This window comes from Palaemon carinicauda, chromosome 30, assembly GCF_036898095.1.
Source record: "Palaemon carinicauda isolate YSFRI2023 chromosome 30, ASM3689809v2, whole genome shotgun sequence".
Taxonomy (NCBI): Eukaryota; Metazoa; Arthropoda; class Malacostraca; order Decapoda; family Palaemonidae; genus Palaemon; species Palaemon carinicauda.
This window is the reverse complement of record NC_090754.1, coordinates 38,283,385-38,305,884: the sequence shown is the minus strand read 5'-3', so window position 1 is coordinate 38,305,884 and position 22,500 is coordinate 38,283,385. Positions and strand designations below refer to the sequence as shown.

The 22,500-nt window shown below is 39.0% G+C and overlaps 1 long non-coding RNA gene and 1 pseudogene across 1 annotated transcript in view; one reads left to right on the top strand and one right to left on the bottom strand.

Moving 5' to 3' along the window:
• LOC137623756 (uncharacterized) overlaps positions 1–22,500 on the top strand; it is a 135,121-nt gene that overhangs the window by 7,322 nt on the left and 105,299 nt on the right. The window lies entirely within an intron of this gene.
• On the bottom strand, positions 1,814–4,075 carry LOC137623754 (heat shock-related 70 kDa protein 2-like; annotated as a pseudogene).

Genomic DNA, 22,500 nt, shown 5'->3' with positions numbered 1-22,500 from the left:
TGGACCCCTGGACTGGCCAACATGATTGAGACTTAGACTAGACTGTTTATGGTCTGTCTATACTAGTCAATATTATCATCATCAGCCGTAACTGGTCCACTGCAGGACAAAGGCCTCAGACATGACCTTCCACTCTCGGGTATTTATGGTTTTTTCTATGCCAGTCTATACCCGTTAGTTTTCTTAGTTCGTCAATACATCGTCTTCTCTTCCTTCCCCTGCTCCTTTTGCGCTCTCTAGGGACCCATTATTATTATTATTATTATTATTAATTGTTATTACTTTATTATTATTATTATTATTATTATTTATTTGTTATTTTATTATTATTATTATTATTATTATTTATTTGTTATTTTATTATTATTATTATTATTATTATTATTATTATTATTATTATTATTATTTATTTGTTATTTTATTATTATTATTATTATTATTATTACTTTCTAAGCTACAACATTAGTTGGAATAGCAGGATGCTACAAGCTCAGGGCTTCAACAGGGAAAATAGCCCAGTGAGGAAAGGAAACAAGGGAAAATTAAATATTTCAAGAACCGTGACTAACATTAAAATATAAATATAAACCATAAAAAACTTTAACGAAACAAGAGAAAGAGAAAGGAGATAGAATAATGTGCCGGAGTGTACACTCAAGTAAGAGAACTCTAACCCAAGACAGTGGAAGACTATAGTACAGAGGCTATGGCACTACCCAAGACTAGAGAACAGTGGTTTGATTTTGGAGTGTCCCTATCCTAGAAAAGCTGTTTACCATAGCTAAAGAGTCTCTTCTACCATTACCCTTAAGAGGAAAGTAGCCAGAGAGAGAGAGAGAGAGAGAGAGAGAGAGAGAGAGAGAGAGAGAGAGAGAGAGAGAGAGAGAGAATAGAATATTGTTTTCCGATTTTGTTCAAAATGTGACTATTATCTAAGTATATAGTTTTATTTCCTCCAAAGAAATGTTGATGATAAATATATTTCATCTATTTTGATAAGTACATTCGTCGTTCCTCGTAATGTTTATACAGTGAGCGAATAAGATGTGAAAAGGCTTTTTTTGAATATATTTCTTATACCATTTTACCATATACATTTCTCTTCCATCTATATCCTAATTCTTTTTTTTTTGTTTTGTAACTCCAAGAGTCTTAAATTTTCTTTTATAATTGCTTACGTTCTCAAGACAGAGATTTACCAGTAATATATCAGGGACCATTGACATATTTTCAACACTTTTCTTAACTATATTAATATTTTTATAAATCTTTTTCCGTATTGAATTGGGATAATGATTTCAGTTTGAGAATATTTTAACTATGTTCTATCTTAGCAGATTTTCATGATCATTTTTATATTTACCACCAACTAGACACTATAAATTGTTCTTATTTCTTATGATACATTTTTTTTTTTTTGTAACTCTAAGATTCTTAAATTTTCCTATATAACTGCTTACGTTCTTAAGAGACAGAGATTTACCAGTAATATATCAGGGACCAGTGACATATTTTCAACACTTTCTTAACCATATTAATTTTTTTTATTAATATTGTTCCATATTCATTTGGGATAATGATTTCAATTTAAGAATATTTTAACTGTTCTATCATTGCAGCTTATCTTGATCATTTTTATATTTACCACCAACTAAACAATTGAAATTATTCTCATTTCTTATGATACATTTTAAATCAACTACAAAAAGATAAAATACCTTGCCTTTTGAAAGGATAAAAATACATGAATATATTTTTTATATTTTTATTTATCAGAAATATACAACTTCGTTCGATTATGTAAACATGATACATTTGAAACAGGAATGTGTTTTAGGTATGAAATAAATTATGAAAATATAGCTATTGATGATATCTATTTACATTTGATGAAAAACACATGGAATGAATGAAAAAGATGAAATAAAATTATCTAAATATAAATAATCTTGAAAATGATGAATTTAGTCCACTTCTTCAACAGTGGGCCCTCCTCCTGCACTACTGTATTGCTTGTTGTTGTTGTTGTTGTTTGCCCTAAAAGTGGGTCCCTGGCCCTGTGCCCCTCCGGCGTAGATCTTGGCAGCGATGGGCCTCCAGGCCTCTTCCAGCCTCTTCATCTTCTCCTGGAACTCCTCCTTCTCGGCCAGCTGATTGCGGTCAATCCAGGTCAGCGTCTCCTCGATCAGCTGCTTCACGCTGCTCTTCTCCTGGTCGTTGATCTTGCTGGACACAGCTTCCTCACTCAAGCTGTTCTTGACGTTGAGACACAGCGATTCCAACTGATTCTTGGCATCAATCCTCTCCTTCTGCTTGGCATCTTCGGCTGCGTACTTCTCGGCCTCCTGCACCATGCGGTCGATGTCCTCCTTGCTGAGACGGCCTTTGTCGTTGGTGATTGTGATCTTGTTGGACTTTCCTGAGGACTTGTCCACTGCAGACACATTCAGGATGCCGTTGGCGTCGACGTCGAAGGTGACTTCGATCTGGGGCACGCCCCTGGGAGCTGGGGGGGATGCCAGTCAGGTCAAACTTGCCCAGAAGGTTGTTGTCTCTGGTCATGGCGCGTTCTCCCTCGTAGACCTGGATGGTCACAGCTGGCTGGTTGTCAGAGTAGGTGGTGAAGACCTGCGTCTGTTTGGTTGGGATGGTGGTGTTCCTCTTGATCAGAGAGGTCATGACCCCGCCGGCAGTTTCTATGCCCAGAGAGAGAGGAGCCACGTCCAGAAGGAGGAGGTCCTTGACGGCGTCTGACTGATCTCCTCGAAGGATGGCTCCCTGTACGGCTGCACCATAAGCCACTGCCTCGTCAGGATTGATGGATTTGTTCAGATCCTTCCCATTGAAAAACTCCTGCAACAGTTTCTGCACCTTTGGGATACGGGTTGACCCCCCAACCAGCACAATGTCGTCGATGCTGCCCTTGTCGAGCTTGGCATCTCTTAGGGCTTTCTCCACAGGGGCAAGGGTGTTGCGGAAGAGGTCAGAACACAGTTCTTCGAACCTGGCACGAGTTATGGAGGTGTAGAAGTCGATGCCTTCGTAGAGAGAGTCAATTTCTACGTTTGCTTGAGCGGAAGAAGACAAAGTGCGCTTGGCCCTCTCACAGGCTGTGCGCAGACGTCTGATCGACCTCTTGTTTCCACTGATGTCCTTCTTGTACTTTCTTTGGAATTCCTGTAGGAAGTGATTGACCAGGCGGTTGTCGAAGTCCTCCCCTCCCAGGTGGGTGTCTCCTGCTGTCGATTTCACCTCAAAAACTCCATCGTCGATGTTCAGGATCGACACATCAAAGGTGCCACCACCAAGATCAAAGATCAGGACATTACGTTCTCTGCCACTCGCTGCTTTCTTGTCCAATCCATAGGCAATGGCTGCTGCTGTAGGTTCATTGATAATTCGTAGGACATTCAAGCCTGCAATTGTGCCTGCATCTTTAGTGGCCTGTCTCTGAGAATCATTGAAGTAGGCTGGCACTGTGATGACGGCGTCCGACACCTTCTTACCCAAGTAGGCCTCTGCAGTTTCCTTCATCTTCATCAGCACCATGGAAGAGATCTCCTCCGGATTGAAGGACTTGGTCTCGCCCTTGAATTCGGCGTGGATCTTTGGCTTGCCACCTTCGCTGCTCACTCTGAAGGGCCAATGTTTCATGTCACTCTGGACGGTGGCATCTTCGAACTTCCTGCCAATGAGTCTCTTGGCGTCGAAGATGGTGTTGCAGGGGTTAATGGCCGCCTGATTCTTGGCTGCGTCTCCAATGAGTCTCTCTGTGTCGGTGAAGGCGACGTACGAAGGAGTCGTTCGGTTTCCTTGGTCGTTGGCGATGATCTCCACCTTGCCGTTTTCGAACACGCCCACGCAAGAGTAGGTGGTTCCCAGGTCAATTCCGATCGCTGGAGCTGCCATTATAATCGTTTCTTAAACAAGTAACAATAACTTTTCTAAGAAGATAAATATATATACTGGTATAGTCTTTGAATGATATATCTTAAGCGTGAACGTTGAAAACGCTTTATTCTCGTATTGCGAACTTCTTGTCTCTCTGCTTGCTGAGTTGCGACTGTGGCAAACGTCTGAGATCCGACGTTTATATGCACCGCGGTCTTTCGCTTCGAACGTTCGAGATGAGTCTAGGCTGATGCCACGATGTTCGTTGTGGAATTTTACTTTACTCGAGAATTAACATTATCTTCTATGTTAATTTATCAATTTTATCATCCATTTCATTTGAACCCATTTGGAACGAAATTGAAATATAATTTAAGGAATCATAATTCGGATTGCTTTTTATCAAAATTGGAATATTTCAAAATATGATCAATACACGATATGGATAAACTTTTTATCTTAATTAAGTATCTTTTTAATTTGGCTAATGAAAGGATATATATTTTACTTGCTTCAGCGTATGTTAACAAATAATAAATTTAAGAACGAAAACAGGAAAAAGGATATATCAATATTGAGCTATTTCTATCTGGCTCTGTCTGGCAACTGCGCTTACGTCAACTCGGGGAAGATTCTGGAGAGAGAGAGAGAGAGAGAGAGAGAGAGAGAGAGAGAGAGAGAGAGAGAGAGAGAGAGAGAGAGAGAGAGAGCTTATTTCCGCTAAACATTTCATCAAGAAATATACATTTACAATAATTACAACTATTGATATTATTGCTATTATTATTTAGAGAGAGAGAGAGAGAGAGAGAGGAGAGAGAGAGAGAGAGAGAGAGAGAGAGAGAGGAGAGAGAGAGAGAGAAGAGAGAAATTCCGTAAAATATTTTTTTATTTTAAGAAATATACATTTACAATATTGACAATTCATAATATCGTATATACATCATAATATATTTATTTGAATAAATTATATAATTAACATTTATTCACAATTTCATATTCATCTAAATGTTTTTTTTCTTTAATTACAAATATATTGACTCGTGAATACTTTTTTTATTGATTAATAATATAAAACTCAATGCTTTTCATATTGAATTATTTGTCACTTAAATAATATATGATAAATTATTAAGAAATTTCTTGAGTAAAACATTTTTTTTTTTCATGTATAGTTAAATAATTTTATATTTAAGCATAAAGAGCTAAAAATATGTTGATTTATATTGAATTAATTATAATAAAATATTTTTTTTTCTTATGGAATAAAAATTTTCCGGCCAGAGATAGTAAAATTAAACGTTTGATATTAAATGTAATTGAAAAAAAGTTACATTTAAAGAATATTTGGTATAATTTTATTATTATTATTGTTATTATTATTATTATTGTTGTTGTTGTTGTTGTTGATGTTATTATTATTATTATTATTATTATTATTATTATTATTATTATTATTATTAGCTAAGCTACAAACCTAGTAGGAAAAGCAAGATGCTATAAGCCCAAGGGCTCCACCAGGGAAAAATAGCCCAGTAAGGAAAGAAAATAAACTATATGAGAAATGATTGACAATTAAAATTAAATATTTAAAAAACAGTAACATCAAAATAGATATTTTATATATAAAGTATAAAAACACGCAGCCTACAAAGTATACTTAAATATCAAAAGATTTCTAGACTTTTCCGTTATGGAAGATAGCGAGTTGCAACGTTGCCACTCGGGAAAGTTGCCAACAACATATTTAATTCATCTTAATTTATTGCAATATCAACATTGCAGACTTAGTCACATCCAATAAAATGTCTTTAAATATTGCATGAAATCTTATTGAGGTAAATATTTCGTATAGAAATTAACTGAATAGATTTTAAATTGAATAATGAATAAATATTCGAAATAATGTTTAGTGTTGGAGAAATTTCTCGATGTCTCTTGTGTGAGTATTGTGAGTCATGAGATTCATGAGTCTATGAGTAATATAGATTCAAGTATGCATTTTGTAGCTATTTAATAAATTATTTATTTTGAAGGAATCATGATAGGTTGATAACTCAAATTTGATGTTATATTTGTTAATTTTTTCAGTGGTAAAATAATATATGTTAACTAAATGTTGTTTGATATTTCAAGATTTTATATAAAGCTCAGGGTAAATAATTTGTTAATTTGATATCAACAATAAGTATTTTATATATATGTTTATATGTATGTATATATATATATATATATATATATATATATATATATATATATTCAGTATATATATATGTATATATAAATTATATATATATAAAGCGCAAGGTACGTGAGGCAAAGAGAGCAGCTGACCTGAGGTAGGGTCAGGGACTGGGTCAGTCATATGAAGAGAATAAGAAGAAGTTTTGGAAAGAAGTGAAGAGAGTAAGGAAGGCCGGCGCAAGAATTGAAGAGACAGTGAAAGATGGAAATGGAAGGTTGTTAAAAGGAGAGGAGGCAAGGATAAGGTGGGCGGAATATTTTGAAAGTTTGCTGAATGTTGAGGATGAGAGGGAGGCAGATATAATTGCTGTTCCAGGTGTTGAGGTGCCAGTGATGGGAGATGAGAATGAGAGAGAGATTACAATAGAGGAAGTGAGGAGAGCACTAGATGAAACGAGAGTAGGAAAAGCATCTGGTATGGATGGTGTGAAAGCTGAGATGTTGAAGGAAGGGGGTGTGACTGTACTTGAATGGTTGGTGAGATTGTTTAATGTGTGTTTTGTGTTGTCAATGGTACCAGTAGATTGGGTCTGTGCATGTATTGTACCACTATATAAGGGTAAGGGAGATGTGCATGAGTGTTGTAATTCAAGAGGTATTAGTTTGTTGAGTGCAGTTGGAAAAGTGTATGGTAGAGTACTGATTAATAGGATTAAGGATAAAACAGAGAATGCAATCTTGGAAGTACAGGGTGGTTTTAGAAGAGGTAGGGGTTGTATGAATCAGATTTTTACAGTTAGGCAGATATGCGAGAAATATTTAGCAAAAGGTAAGGAGGCGTATGTTGCGTTTATGGATCTGGAGAAAGCATATGATAGAGTTTGTTGAATGTGGGCCATAAGCCCCTCAGTTTGAGGCATAGCCTCCTCAGTTTTCTCGTAAAACTCAAAAATAAACTACGGGAGAAAGGAAACGACCTTCTCCGTTTTCTCTTTATTTCCTCTCTGCCCTCTACTACAGATTCAAACAACAGCTTGGGGGAGCACGCAGGTCCCATGGTTCCTTTTTGTAGAAAACTTCACATAAAAAAATAGATAACATTGTGATACAGACAAGACAAATCCATTTAACCAGCAAATTATAAATTTCTCCCTTTTATTCTCTTTAAAGCTTCCCCAAAGGTAAAAAAAATACAAATATGTGACGAAAACGGGAGAGGGGAAGTCCCGGCTCCCATCCACTCGGGAAATTAATACAGTTTTCACAATATAATCACAATTCACATGGATTACTCTTTATAATTGTAATGACCCAATCATAATAACATATCAACCTTTCAAATAAACATATTTTTCAATAAATCAACTATTTCGATAATGTCAACAAACCTGGGTGCGTTCTCATTGGACAAACACTACACTTACCAGCGTAAACGAACGTTGGGTGCGTTTTCATAGGACAACAAACCAACATTTAACATCCTCCCCACCATAGGAGTGTCTCAACACTCCTATCATCATCAGAGCCTTCCAAGGCTATCTTATTACCTTAATCTACAAGTCAAGTTTAATAGGAACCTTAATAGGTCTTCCCTTTCGGGACTTACCAACATTAGACACTAAGGGTGATTCTACAGGCTCCTGTCTAAGATTCTCAAGTCTCTCCTCCTGGGAATTACTACCCATTTCACCCTTCAAATCTGTTATTTCTAGATTATACAAATTTTGCACAGGTCTGGATATAAATCCACGTTTGGTTTTAAACCTCAACACTTCTAACAACCCCATCTTTTCCAGGATACAACTTAGTAATAACTCCAAGAGGCCACCTTAACCTTGGCACCCGTTCATCCTTTACTAGTACAACAGAACCCTCTTTAAGGTTACAATTTGGCTTGAACCCCTTCACCATACAAGGCAGGTTTCTAAGATACTCAGTCTGCCATATTCTCCAAAATTTGTCTAACTGACCCAGACGCACAGCTTCTCTTACACACAAATCCTTTGAGGATACACCACAGTCTGGATCATCTACTAACTCTAACTGAAAACCTGCAGAACGGCCAATTAGGAAATGGGAAGGGGTAAGAGGATTTGCGATATCAGGTTCCTCACCTACAAATGTCAAGGGTCTAGAATTAATACAAGCTTCCACCTCATGAAGTGTAGTCTCTAATTCACTCTTGGACAAAGAATTAGTGCCCAATGTTTTCCTCAGTGCAACTTTCACAGATCTAATGAGGCGTTCCCACCAGCCTCCCCACCAAGGAGCATTAGGTACAATAAACTTCCATTGGGGCGTCAACGAGCCATAATGTTCTCTTAACAGGTTGGAGACACTCACAAAGGTTCTAGCATTGTCAGAGTAGAACACTGTTGGAACACCCCGTCTAGCTACAAACCGTCTAATGGCCAAATTACAATCAACAACCGAAAGAGACTCGGTGAGCTCTAAATGAACAGCTCGAATGACAGCACAGGTAAAAAGAAGTATATACAATTTCTTGGATGGAAAATCAATACAAAATAAAGGACCAGCAAAATCCAGACCTGTAACCGTGAATGGAGGAGCCGACTTAACTCTCAACTCGGGAAGTGGCCCCACAGGCTGGGAACAAGCCGAGGCATCACAACGCCGACAAGCCACACATTCTCGACAAACCTTCTTTGCAATCTGACGAAGGCGAATGATCCAGTAACTGTTTCGTAACGTGGATACAAGTGTAGCAACACCAGCATGCTTGAGCAACCTATGCTGGAAACGAACTAACAGTAAAGCAATGTGGGTACCAGGAATTATTATAGGGTGCTTACTCTCAAAACTCAAGTCTGCATCCTCTAAGCGCCCTTTTATTCTCAGTAGCCCATCCTCATCTAGGTAAGGATCAAGTTTAATCAAGGAAGAACCCCTTGGGAGGGGGAGAGATCTACTCAGAGCATTTACTTCCTTTGCAAAGGCCTCTCGTTGCACAAAGTACAGCAGTTGTACCTTAGCCTTCGTCAATTCTCCATAGGTTAAAGGTCCACTTAATTTGCGGGACGAAGGTCTGCAATTCCCAACAAATCTCAGTACCCAACCTACTACATTAAGGGCCTTTGTAAAGGAACTCCATCGGGTGAATTCAAATAAGGGCGGCTCATTTTCAACTGCAACACAAACTGTGTCAGTATCACATATCTCTTCTGAAGGAATGTCCGCCCCCCTGCCTTCCTGATGAGGGAGCGGGGAGGAACAGAGCCAAGGAGGACCCTTCAGCCAAATATCAGACTGCAAAAGCTGCTCAGCAAAAACACCTCGAGATACAAGATCCGCTGGGTTGTCCTTGCCTGGACAATGCTGCCAACATGAAGGAGGTGTCAAATGTTGAATCTCAACAACCCTGTTAGCCACAAAGGTTTTCCATCTATTGGGGTCCCCCTTTATCCAAGCTAGGGCTACTGTGGAATCCGTCCAACATTGAACAGAAACCTCTTTACCCAGCTGCAAGGCGGACGTCACAAACACAACAAGTCTAGCACATAACAGGGCTCCGAGTAATTCAAGCCTAGGAAGGGAAACCCTTTTTTATAGGGGCTACCTTGCCTCTTGCAACAACCAGCGATACCTTGAATTTATCCCCCTCAGGCACTCTCACATAAACACAAGCACCATAACCCTTTTCTGAAGCATCACTAAATGCATGGAATTGAACATTAGGAATTTCCTTAAAGGGTGACTCAGAAAACAAGTACCGATCTACTCTAAATGACTCAAGCACAGAAAATCCTACAACCCATAATTTAACTCTGCCTTGCATAGCCTCGGGTAATAGCTCATCCCAATCTAAACCTAATCTCCAGATTTCTTGAAACAGTATTTTTGCATGCATAACAAACGGACATATGAGCCCCAAGGGATCAAAACACCGAGCTATGAGGCTTAGCACATTTCTTTTGGTACAAACAATATCTCCAAAGGGGTCCAGGTTCTCAACCTTAAAGGTAAAACAGTCAGGGGAGGATACCCAGTGGAGGCCTAGAACCTTGACACTCTCTTCACTAGAACCTTCAGTTATAGTTAAAGTCTTACAATTAGAAGTACACTTTGACAATGACATACCAGCCTCCTGCAGGATACCATAGGCTTCTTCAAATCTTAAACTTGCTTCTGCGGGACTATCAGCCCCAGATAGCCAATCATCTACATATAGATTCTCATACAGTTCAGAAACCACCTCTGTGAGAGGGTATTTCTTTAAATGAAATTTTAAGGTGGCATTTAATAAAAATGGACTACTCTTATTACCAAAGGGCATTCTTATAAATCTGAAATGTTTAACATTGTTCCCCTCTTTCAACAAAAACCTATGAACATCACGGTCCTCCCTTCTTACCTTTATTTGAAGAAAAGCCTTTGTAATATCAGCTGTTAAGGCCACCCTCCACCTTCTAAATCTTAACAACACCTCAACTAAATCAGGGTTGAGTGAAGGACCACTTTCTAAACAATCATTCAGAGATACTCCCATTACTGCCACGTGCAGATCCATCAAAAACAGGCCTCACCTTGGTGGTTAGGCTCCCTTCCCGTACCACAGGCCGATGAGGCAAATAAAATATAGGATACCCACCTTCCCGTTGATGGGAAGGGATTTCTTCAATAATACCCTCCTTTTCATACTCATTAAACACCTTAATATATTGTTCCTGCAGACAGGGGTTTTTACCTAACCTATTATAGAGACCTTCCAATCTTCTCAAAGCATGATGTTCATTATTAATCAAATCTAATTTCATATGCTCAGATTTCCATGGTAGGGCCACTTCATAGCGACCATCTTTAAAAACTTACCAAATTCTCAAATTGAACCAAGACTGGGTCAGGGTTCATCTCCTCAGAATGTAGTTCGTTGGGTTTTATGCCAACAGACTCTAGATCCCAAAATTGACTCAAACTACACTCTTGTACATTCTCAATTGCTAACAATTGTACACTTACACCAATATTACCTTCAGACCTATTAAAGGATCCGGACAAAATCCAACCAAAAATTGTCTCCTGGGCCACAAGCCCTTCATTATACATAACCTGGTTGGGGATCATCATCTTCCAATATAAATCAAGGCCTATCAACATATCAATATGTAAATTTCGATGGGATCCATACTCATCGATCAACTTAAGGTGAGAAAAAGGTTCTAAACACTTAGGGTCCACTTTGGACCTAGATAACGGAGGACAAATTACATCAATCTCAGCAACCTTAAAACTATATTTGTGATCATTTGCCCCTACACTCATTATTTCATAAATACTACACAAATCTGCCTTAGAGGCTTTCCCTCCACCAAAGGCAGAAAATGATAAATACTCAGAAGTCAGCCACTTAGGCTTGACCCGTTTGACCAGTTCCCTTGAAATGTAAGACCTATCTGACCCTGTATCAAACATTACAGTAGCAAATGTGATACCCTGATGGCCTACTACCCTGACTTGGGCCGTCTGCAATACACAACACCTGGAATTAACCTTGTTTTTCACCTCACAAGGTGCTACCCCCACATGGGTCACAGAATTTGACCCCTCTTGCACTCCCTCTACTACAGGGTTATTTTCACTAGCTGTTACGGAGGGTTTCGTTTCAGATCTCCGACATACAAGGGAGTTGTGATTCCCAGTCTTGCACTTTGAACACTTAGCCCAACAGGCCTTGGCATAATGGCTTTTAGATAAACACTTAAAACACAAACGCCGATTACGCACGGCTTCTTCTCTTTCTGCAAGGGGGAGCTTAGTTATACCTAAACACCTTTCACTGGGATGCAGCTTTCCACAGAATGCGCAAAACGTCTTCGAACCACTTTCTTCTGATGAAGTTTGAAGGCAGAGGCTGAACTGGGAGTGTGCTTTTTAGTCCGTCGTTCTACACTGGGTTCCTCGGATTTTCCAAGGCTTAGTCTCTTGATAGCCTCTGCCCTCTCTCTGCCTTCCACTTCTCGTTGCAAGAACTTCAGTAATCCGTCGAGATCTCCTCTTTTCCGTCCACTACGCGACCAGTCCAACCTTATGTCATGAGGTAACAGAGCAAGGATCATAGGCACCAAGATCCGCCCGTACTGTTCACCTCCAACTCCAAGGGCCTCCAAACTGCGCACATGGCCTACTAACTCATCCTGTAATTTCCGCAAAGAGGACGTGTGAATTTCAGTCCTTGCGCTCCTAGATGAGCTAAGTTGCATTAGGGCTTGAAGGTGAGCTGATATAATGTTTTCTGGATCGCCATACCTTTCTTCTAACAACTCACAGGCTATCTTGTAATTAGCTGTTGTTTGGGTGAGGCCCTGTAGTACACCCCTAGCCTCACCCTCTAAAACAGATTGAAGATACATAAATTTGGAAACAAGAGGCATAGGCTGATCGTCCACAAGTGCCATAAATTGGTCCCAAAATGGCCGCCACTCTGTTATTTTCCCGCCAAATTTCACTAGCTGGAGTTTAGGCAATTGCACACTAAAACCCTCATTACCGACTTCACTGCCTGAATTAATATCTTCACTGGACCTATTAGCAACCAAGTTTCTGTCCTTGCCCAGCCTCTCTAAGGTAGCTGCTGCTTCAGTACGGATTTTTCTTACCTCTTGAAGAAAATGGTGGTCTTCAAGTATTCTTCTCTGGAGCTCGTCAACATCCTCTATAGAATTCTGGTCTCGCTGAATTATTTCTTCCCAGTCGGCCTTCTTATTATCGTAGTCTTTTACGAGACTTGTAATTTCATGCCAGGTCGGATTACCGGCCATGGCTCTGGTCAAATCTTCTGAGGCACAACGCAGCCATATTGTTGCCTTCTCTCTCTGTAGCACTGCTCTCCTAAGTTGATTTATGTCGTTGGGGAATCCAGTAAATTCAGCCTCGCTCTCATCTGATTCCCGGGTCTGGGCACCATGTTGAATGTGGGCCATAAGCCCCTCAGTTTGAGGCATAGCCTCCTCAGTTTTCTCGTAAAACTCAAAAATAAACTACGGGAGAAAGGAAACGACCTTCTCCGTTTTCTCTTTATTTCCTCTCTGCCCTCTACTACAGATTCAAACAACAGCTTGGGGGAGCACGCAGGTCCCATGGTCCTTTTTGTAGAAAACTCACATAAAAAAATAGATAACATTGTGATACAGACAAGACAAATCCATTTACCAGCAAATTATAAATTTCTCCCTTTTATTCTCTTTAAAGCTTCCCCAAAGGTAAAAAAAATACAAATATGTGACGAAAACGGGAGAGGGGAAGTCCCGGCTCCCATCCACTCGGGAAATTAATACAGTTTTCACAATATAATCACAATTCACATGGATTACTCTTTATAATTGTAATGACCCAATCATAATAACATATCAACCTTTCAATAAACATATTTTTTCAATAAATCAACTATTTCGATAATGTCAACAAACCTGGGTGCGTTCACATTGGACAAACACTACACTTACCAGCGTAAACGAACGTTGGGTGCGTTTTCATAGGACAAACAAACCAACATTTAACAGAGTTGATAGGGAAGCAATGTGGAATGTGATGAGGTTATATGGAGTTGGTGGAAGGTTGTTGCAAGCAGTGAAAAGTTTCTACAAAGGTAGTAAAGCATGTGTTAGAATAGGAAATGAAGTGAGCGATTGGTTTCCGGTGAGAGTGGGGCTGAGAAGGGATGTGTGATGTCGCCGTTGTTGTTTAACTTGTATGTTGATGGAGTGGTGAGAGAGGTGAATGCTCGAGTGCTTGGACGAGGATTAAAACTGGTAGGCGAGAATGATCATGAATGGGAGGTAAATCAGTTGTTGTTTGCGGATGATACTGTACTGGTAGCAGACACAGAAGAGAAGCTTGACCGACTAGTGACAGAATTTGACCGACTAGTGACAGAATTTGGAAGGGTGTGTGAGAGAAGGAAGTTGAGAGTTAATGTGGGTAAGAGTAAGGTTATGAGATGTACGAGAAGGGAAGGTGGTGCAAGGTTGAATGTCATGTTGAATGGAGAGTTACTTGAGGAGGTGGATCAGTTTAAGTACTTGGGGTCTGTTGTTGCAGCAAATGGTGGAGTGGAAGCAGATGTACGTCAGAGGAGTGAATGAAGGTTGCAAAGTGTTGGGGGCAGTTAAGGGAGTAGTAAAAAATAGAGGGTTGGGCATGAATGTAAAGAGAGTTCTATATGAGAAAGTGATTTGTACCAACTGTGATGTATGGATCGGAGTTGTGGGAATGAAAGTGATGGAGAGACAGAAATTGAATGTGTTTGAGATGAAGTGTCTGAGGAGTATGGCTGGTGTATCTCGAGTTGATAGGGTTAGGAACGAAGTGGTGAGGGTGAGAACGGGTGTAAGAAATGAGTTAGCGGCTAGAGTGGATATGAATGTGTTGAGGTGGTTTGGCCATGTTGAGAGAATGGAAAATGGCTGTCTGCTAAAGAAGGTGATGAATGCAAGAGTTGATGGGGAGAAGTACAAGAGGAAGGCCAAGGTTTGGGTGGATGGATGGTGTGAAGAAAGCTCTGGGTGATAGGAGGATAGATGTGAGAGAGGCAAGAGAGCGTGCTCGAAATAGGAATGAATGGCGAGCGATTGTGACGCAGTTCCGGTAGGCCTGCTGCTTCCTCCGGTGCCTTAGATGACCGCGGAGGTAGCAGCAGTAGGGGACTCAGCAGTATGAAGCTTCATCTGTGGTGGAAATGTGGGAGGTTGGGCTGTGGCACCCTAGCAGTACCAGCTGAACTCGGCTGAGTCCCTGGTTAGGCTGGAGGAACGTAGAGAGTAGAGGTCCCTTTTTTGTTTTGTTTCTTGTTGATGTCGGCTACCCCCCAAAATTGGGGGGAAGTGCCTTTGGTATATGTATGTATGTAAATTTATATATATGTGTATATATATATATATATATTATATGTATATATATATAAATTTATATATAATATCTATATATATATATATATATACTGAATATATATACATATATATATAATGTATATATATATATATATGTATATATATATATATATATATATATAAATATATATATATATATATATATATATTAAAACAGACAAAAGCCTACAATTTATAAATTAGAAAACCAATATCAATCTATGTTCAAAATGAAAATGATTTTCATAGAATGAATTTTGTGGTGTTGCAATTAGGCCTACTCGGTTTAATCAATCAATATGTATATGTATATGCACGGTCTAGGCATCTCAACCATGATGTATAGGTATTATAGCCACGGAATATATATAGTATACGTAGATATATTTATGTATATATACCATGTGTAAATATATATGTATTTAAATGGTATATACACGTATATATGATGAAATCTTATTCATTTAGGTACAATGAAGCCGGGGTAGGCAGTGATTAGAGTGTAGGCCTACAATAACTGTCAGATTTCTCTGGAAGATTCTCTGTCTCTCTTCTCTTAGCGTTGGAAGGCAGAAACAAAAAAAAATAATAATTTTATTCATCATTATAAATTAGGATTATTCTATAGTCTATTCTCAAGTATAGGTTATTACCATTTAGCGAAAGTATTGACATAATTGAACAGATAATGTAATACTCAAATTACAAGGATATTCCTACTTGGCAACTACGCTTAGGCGGAAGTAGAGAAGGTTCTGGGGTAGAGAGAGAGAGAGAGAGAGAGAGAGAGAGAGAGAGAGAATATTGGCATAAAAAGGTCTGGATATAAAGGGAGATGAGAGAGAGAGAGAGAGAGGAGAGAGAGAGAGAGAGAGAGAATATTGGCATAAAAAGGTCTGGTATATAAAGGGAATGAGAGAGAGAGAGAGAGAGAGTATTGGTATAGAGGGTCTGGAATATAAAGGGAATGAAATAGAGAGAGAGAGAGAGAGAGAGAGAGAGAGAGAGAGAGTATTGGCATAGAAAGGTCTGGAATATAAAGGGAATGAGAGAGAGAGAGAGAGAGAGAGAGAGAGAGAGAGTATTGGTATAGAAGGGTCTGGAATATAAAGGGAATGAAATAGAGAGAGAGAGAGAGAGAGAGTATTGGCATAGAAAGGTCTGGAATATAAAGGGAATGAGAGAGAGAGAGAGAGAGAGAGAGAGAGAGAGAGTATTGGCATAGAAGGGTCTGGAATATAAAGGGAATGAAATATAGAGAGAGAGAGAGAGAGAGAGAGAGAGAGAGAGAGTATTGGCATAGAAAGGTCTGGAATATAAAGGGAATGAGAGAGAGAGAGAGAGAGAGAGAGAGTATTGGCATAGAAGGGTCTGGAATATAAGGGAATGAAATAGAGAGAGAGAGAGAGAGAGAGAGAGAGAGAGAGAGTATTGCATAGAAAGGTCTGGAATATAAAGGGAATGAGAGAGAGAGAGAGAGAGTGAGAGAGAGAGAATATTGGCATAAAAAGGTCTGGAATATAAAGGGAATGAGAGAGAGAGAGAGAGAGAGAGAGAGAGAGAGAGAGAGAGTATTGGCATAGAAAGGTCTGGAATATAAAGGGAATGAGAGAGAGAGAGAGAGAGAGAGAGAGAGAATATTGGCATAAAAAGGTCTGGAATATAAAGGGAATGAGAGAGAGAGAGAGAGAGAGAGAGAGAGAGTATTGGCATAGAAAGGTCTGGAATATAAAGGGAATGAGAGAGAGAGAGAGAGAGAGAGAGAGAGAGAGAATATTGCATAAAAAGGTCTGGAATATAAAGGGAATGAGAGAGAGAGAGAGAGAGAGAGAGAGAGAGAGAGAGAATATTGGCATAAAAAGGTCTGAATATAAAGGGAATGAGAGAGAGAGAGAGAGTATTGGCATAGAAGGGTCTGGTGAATATAAAGGGAATGAAATAGGAGAGAGAGAGAGAGAGAGAGAGAGAGAGAGAGAGAGTATTGGCATAGAAAGGGTCTGGAATATAAAGGGAATGAGAGAGAGAGAGAGAGAGAAGAGAGAGAGAGAGAGAGTATTGGCATAGAAGGGTCTGGAATTAAAGGGAATGAAATGGAGAGAGAGAGAGAGAGAGGAGAGAGAGAGAGAGAGAGAGAGTATTGGCATAGAAGGGTCTGGAATATAAAGGGAATGAAATGGGAGAGAGAGAGAGAGAGAGAGAGAGAGAGAGAGAGTATTGGCATAGAAAGGTCTGGAATATAAAGGGAATGAAGAGAGAGAGAGAGAGAGAGAGAGAGAGAGAGAGTATTGGCATAGAAGGTCTGGAATATAAAGGAATGAAATAGAGAGAGAGAGAGAGAGAGAGAGAGAGAGAGAGAGTATTGGCATAGAAAGGTCTGGGATATAAAGGGAATGAGAGAGAGAGAGAGAGAGAGAGAGAATATTGGCATAAAAAGGTCTGGAATATAAAGGGAATGAGAAGAGAGAGAGAGAGAGAGAGAGAGAGAGAATATTGGCATAAAAAGGTCTGGAATATAAAGGGAATGAGAGAGAGAGAGAGAGAGAGAGAGAGAGAGAATATTGGCATAAAAAGGTCTGGAATATAAAGGAATGAGAGAGAGGAGAGAGAGAGAGAGAGAGAGAGTATTGGCATAGAAAGGTCTGGAATATAAAGGGAATGAGAGGAGAGAGAGAGAGAGAGAGAGAGAGAGAGAGAATATTGGCATAAAAAGGTCTGGAATATAAAGGGAATGAGAGAGAGAGAGAGAGAGAGAGAGAGAGAGAGAGAGAATATTGGCATAAAAAGGTCTGGAATATAAAGGGAATGAGAGAGAGAGAGAGAGTATTGGCATAGAAGGGTCTGGAATATAAAGGGAATGAAATAGAGAGAGAGAGAGAGAGGAGAGAGAGAGAGAGGAGAGAGTATTGGCATAGAAAGGTCTGGAATATAAAGGGAATGAGAGAGAGAGAGAGAGAGAGAGAGAGAGGAGAGAGTATTGGCATAGAAAGGTCTGGAATATAAAGGGAATGAGAGAGAGAGAGAGAGAGAGAGAGAGAGAGTATTGGCAATAGAAGGGTCTGGAATATAAAGGGAATGAAATAGAGAGAGAGAGAGAGAGAGAGAGAGAGAGAGAGAGAGTATTGGCATAGAAAGGTCTGGAATATAAAGGGAATGAGAGAGAGAGAGAGAGAGAGAGAGAGAGAGAGAGAGAATATTGGCATAAAAAGGTCTGGAATATAAAGGGAATGAGAGAGAGAGAGAGAGAGTATTGGCATAGAAGGGTCTGGAATATAAAGGGAATGAAATAGAGGAGAGAGAGAGAGAGAGAGAGAGAGAGAGAGTATTGGCATAGAAAGGTCTGGAATATAAAGGGAATGAGAGAGAGAGAGAGAGAGAGGAGAGAGAGAGAGTATTGGCATAGAAGGGTCTGGAATATAAAGGGAATGAGAGAGAGAGAGAGAGAGAGGAGAGAGAGTATTGGCATAGAAAGGTCTGGAATATAAAGGGAATGAGAGGAGAGAGAGAGAGAGAGAGGAGAGAAAGAGAGAGAGAGAGAGAGAGAGAGAGAGAGAGTATTGGCATAGAAGGTCTGGAATATAAAGGGAATGAGAGAGAGAGAGAGAGAGTAGAGAGAGAGAGAGAGTATTGGCATAGAAAGGTCTGGAATATAAAGGGAATGAGAGAGAGAGAGAGAGAGAGAGAGAGAGTATTGGCATAGAAAGGTCTGGAATATAAAGGGAATGAGAGAGAGAGAGAGAGAGAGAGAGAGAGAGTATTGGCATAGAAGGGTCTGGAATATAAAGGGAATGAAATAGAGAGAGAGAGAGAGAGAGAGAGAGAGAGAGTATTGCATAGAAAGGTCTGGAATATAAAGGGGAATGAGAGAGAGAGAGAGAGAGAGAGAGTATTGGCATAGAAAGGTCTGGAATATAAAGGGAATGAGAGAGAGAGAGAGGAGAGAGAGAGAGAGAGTATTGGCATAGAAAGGTCTGGAATATAAAGAGAGAGAGAGAGATGAGAGAGAGAGAGAGTGAGAGTATTGGCATAGAAAGGTCTGGAATATAAAGGGAATGAACGAAGAGAGGAGAGAGAGAGAGAGAGAGAGAGAGATTTTGAGAAAAGTCTTTATGATCTTTTATCGGACGGAGAATTTTCTGTTTTTATAGTTTCAATGTTTTAAAGAAACGGATTTTATAGATATTCAAATTTCTATTCAAAACAGAATTTTGCTTCATAATTATTTATTTATTTATTATTATTATTTATTATTATTATTATTATTATTTTTATTACTTGCTAAGCTACAACCCTAGTTGGAAAAGCAAATTGTTATAAGACCAATGGCTCCAACAAGGAAAAATAAGCCAGTAGGAAAGGAAACAATCAAATAAATAAACGGTACAAGAAGTAATGATAATTAAAATTAAATATTTCAAAAACATTAACAACATTTAAAATGATATTTCATTTATAAATTATAAAAAAGACTTATGTCAGCCCTGTTCAACATAAAAAAACATTTGCAGTAAGTTTGAACTTTGAAGTTCCACTGATTCAACTACCCGATTCGGAAGATCATTCCTAAAATAATTTAAAATACTTTTATATAATATATTTACTGTATATTTAATGTAAATTTTATTTCTTTTTATTTCTTAGTATTACAGTAATATAAACATTTTTCTTGCCGAAATTAAACCTGCCAGTTCTCAAAGAGTCGAGCTTGACTTCTCCGCTTTAATAATACAATCTTCAGTTAAAAATGAACACAGAGAACAGAAAACGAGATTCCTTATAAGGAATTAATTAATTATCCCTCTGAAGATAATTTAATTCCTTTTCCTTCATTACCATTCAATTTAATTTCATGCAATCCAAAACAATATATACTTTCATAATTAAAAAAAGAAGTCTAAGATTTGATTTAAATAATTAAAAATTATATCGTTGGCAACTATCCGAATGGCAACACTCCCCAACACACAAAAGCACACACAAACACCATCCGCCTTTGCTTCATAGATCGTTGTTAAGTCTAGAATATTCCGCCAACGTCTGAGTGATAGATGCAACTTGCGTTGCAATCTGTGCAATAAAAAACAAATTATTGATATATTTTATAGTAAAAGATTATACATTATTCGGTTTTTATTGCATAAATTGCAACGCAAGTTGCATCTATCAATCAGACTTTGGTGGAATATTCTAGACTTAACAACGATCTATGAAGCAAAGGCGGATGTTTTGTGTGTGCGTTTGTGTGTTGGGGAGTGTTGCCATTCGGATAGTTGCCACAATATAATTTAGAATCATTTATTTCAAATCATAGACTTCTTTTTTTTAATTATGAAAGTATATGTTGTTTTGGATTACATGAAATTAAACTGAATGGTATTGAAGGAAAAGGAATTAAATGATCTTTAAAGGGATAATTAATTAATTCCTATAAGGAATCTCGTTTTCTGTTCGAAATTTCTGGACGCTTCTCCAAACGGTAGAAGGATGTTTTCATTTCTAAATCTTTTAAGATGAATTAATTCCTAAGATATTTTGAGAATGAATAAATAAATTATACTGTAATTAACACTTAAGTCTTTTATTCATACGGAAAATAAGATCATATAGTATCATTATTAAATACCTATAGATTATCAGAAAAATATATGGAACTTCTATATATAAATAACTGTTTAAAAGCAATTTTTTGGATTCGATTGTAATTTAAAATGAACAACATTGTTTAGAACTATTTATTACATGAAAAATTTATTAGTTATGATAGAACTTGTGAATCTCCAAACCTTATCAGTTTGTTATTACAAATGACAAAATTATAACAATACCCTTACATTATAATATATATATATATATTATGTATATATATATATTATATATTATGTATGTATATTTATATATCATATATATATATATATATATACATATATATAATATATATATATATATATAATATTTGTATATATACATAATCATATATATATAATAAATATTATATATATATATATAAATATATATATATTATATATATACACATTCATAATATATATATACTATATATATATTATATATATATATACACGTAATAAATATAATGTATATATAAATATGCATAATATATATATATATATATATATTGATTTCATTCATATACACTATTACCACTAATACTACCAAAGTAACGCACCTGAGGGTTTCGCCCATACCAAAGGGCTCATCAGGTGGGTTTAGCCTAATTCCATTTATGTAGGCTCGGTTCCCACGACCCTCCTTCCCTCCCTTTTTCCATCTAAAAATGTCCTTATCAGGCCAGGCGGTGAAGCCAAGCATCATTATCAGGCCAGGCGGTTAAGCCAAGCATCATTATCAGGCCAGGCGGTTAGCCAAGCATCATTATCAGGCCAGGCAGTTAAGCCAAGCATCATTATCAGGCCAGGCGGTTAAGCCAAGCATCATTATCAGGCCAGGCGGTGAAGCCAAGCCGTCTTCATAAGGCCGGGCGGTTAAGCCAAGTTACTTTATGAGGCCAAGGTTAAGCCAAGCATCATTATCAGGCCAGGCAGTTAAGCCAAGCATCATTATCAGGCCAGGCGGTTAAGCCAAGCATCTCATCAGGCCAGGCAGTGAAGCCAAGCATCATCATCAGGCCAGGCTGTTGAGCCAAGCATCATCATCAGGCCAGGCGGTTAAGCCAAGCATCATCATCAGGCCGGCGGTTAAGCCAAGCAATCATTATCAGGCCAGGCGGTTAAGCCCAAGCATCATCATCAGGCCAGGCGGTTAAGCCAAACATCATCATCAGGCCCAGGCGGTTAAGCCAAGCATCATCATCAGGCCAGGCGGTTAAGCCAAGCAATCATCATCAGGCCAGGCGGTTAAGCCAAGCATCATCATCAGGCCAGGCGGTTAAGCCAAGCATCATCATCAGGCCAGGCGGTTAAGCCAAGCATCATCATCAGGCCAGGCGGTTAAGCCAAGCAATCATGATCAGGCCAGGCGGTTTAAGCCAAGCATCATCATCAGGCCAGGCGGTTGTAAGCCAAGCATCATCATCAGGCCAGGCAGTTAAAGCCAAGCATCATCATCAGGCCAGGCGGTTAAGCCAAGCATCATCATCAGGCCAGGCGGTTAAGCCAAGCATCATCATCAGGCCAGGCAGTGAAGCCAAGCAATCATTATCAGGCCAGGCGGTTAAGCCAAGCATCATCATCAGGCCAGGCGGTTAAGCCAAGCATCATCATCAGGCCAGGCGGTTAAGCCAAGCATCATCATCAGGCCAGGCGGTTAAGCCAAGCAATCATTATCAGGCCAGGCGGTTAAGCCAAGCATCATCATCAGGCCAGGCGGTTAAGCCAAGCATCATTATCAGGCCAGGCGGTTAAGCCAAGCATCATCATCAGGCCAGGCGGTTAAGCCAAGCATCATCATCAGGCCAGGCGGTTAAGCAAGCACTCATTATCAGGCCAGGCGGTTAAGCCAAGCATCATCATCAGGCCAGGGCGGTTAAGCCATGCATCATCAATCAGGCCAGGCAGTGAAGCCAAGCAAT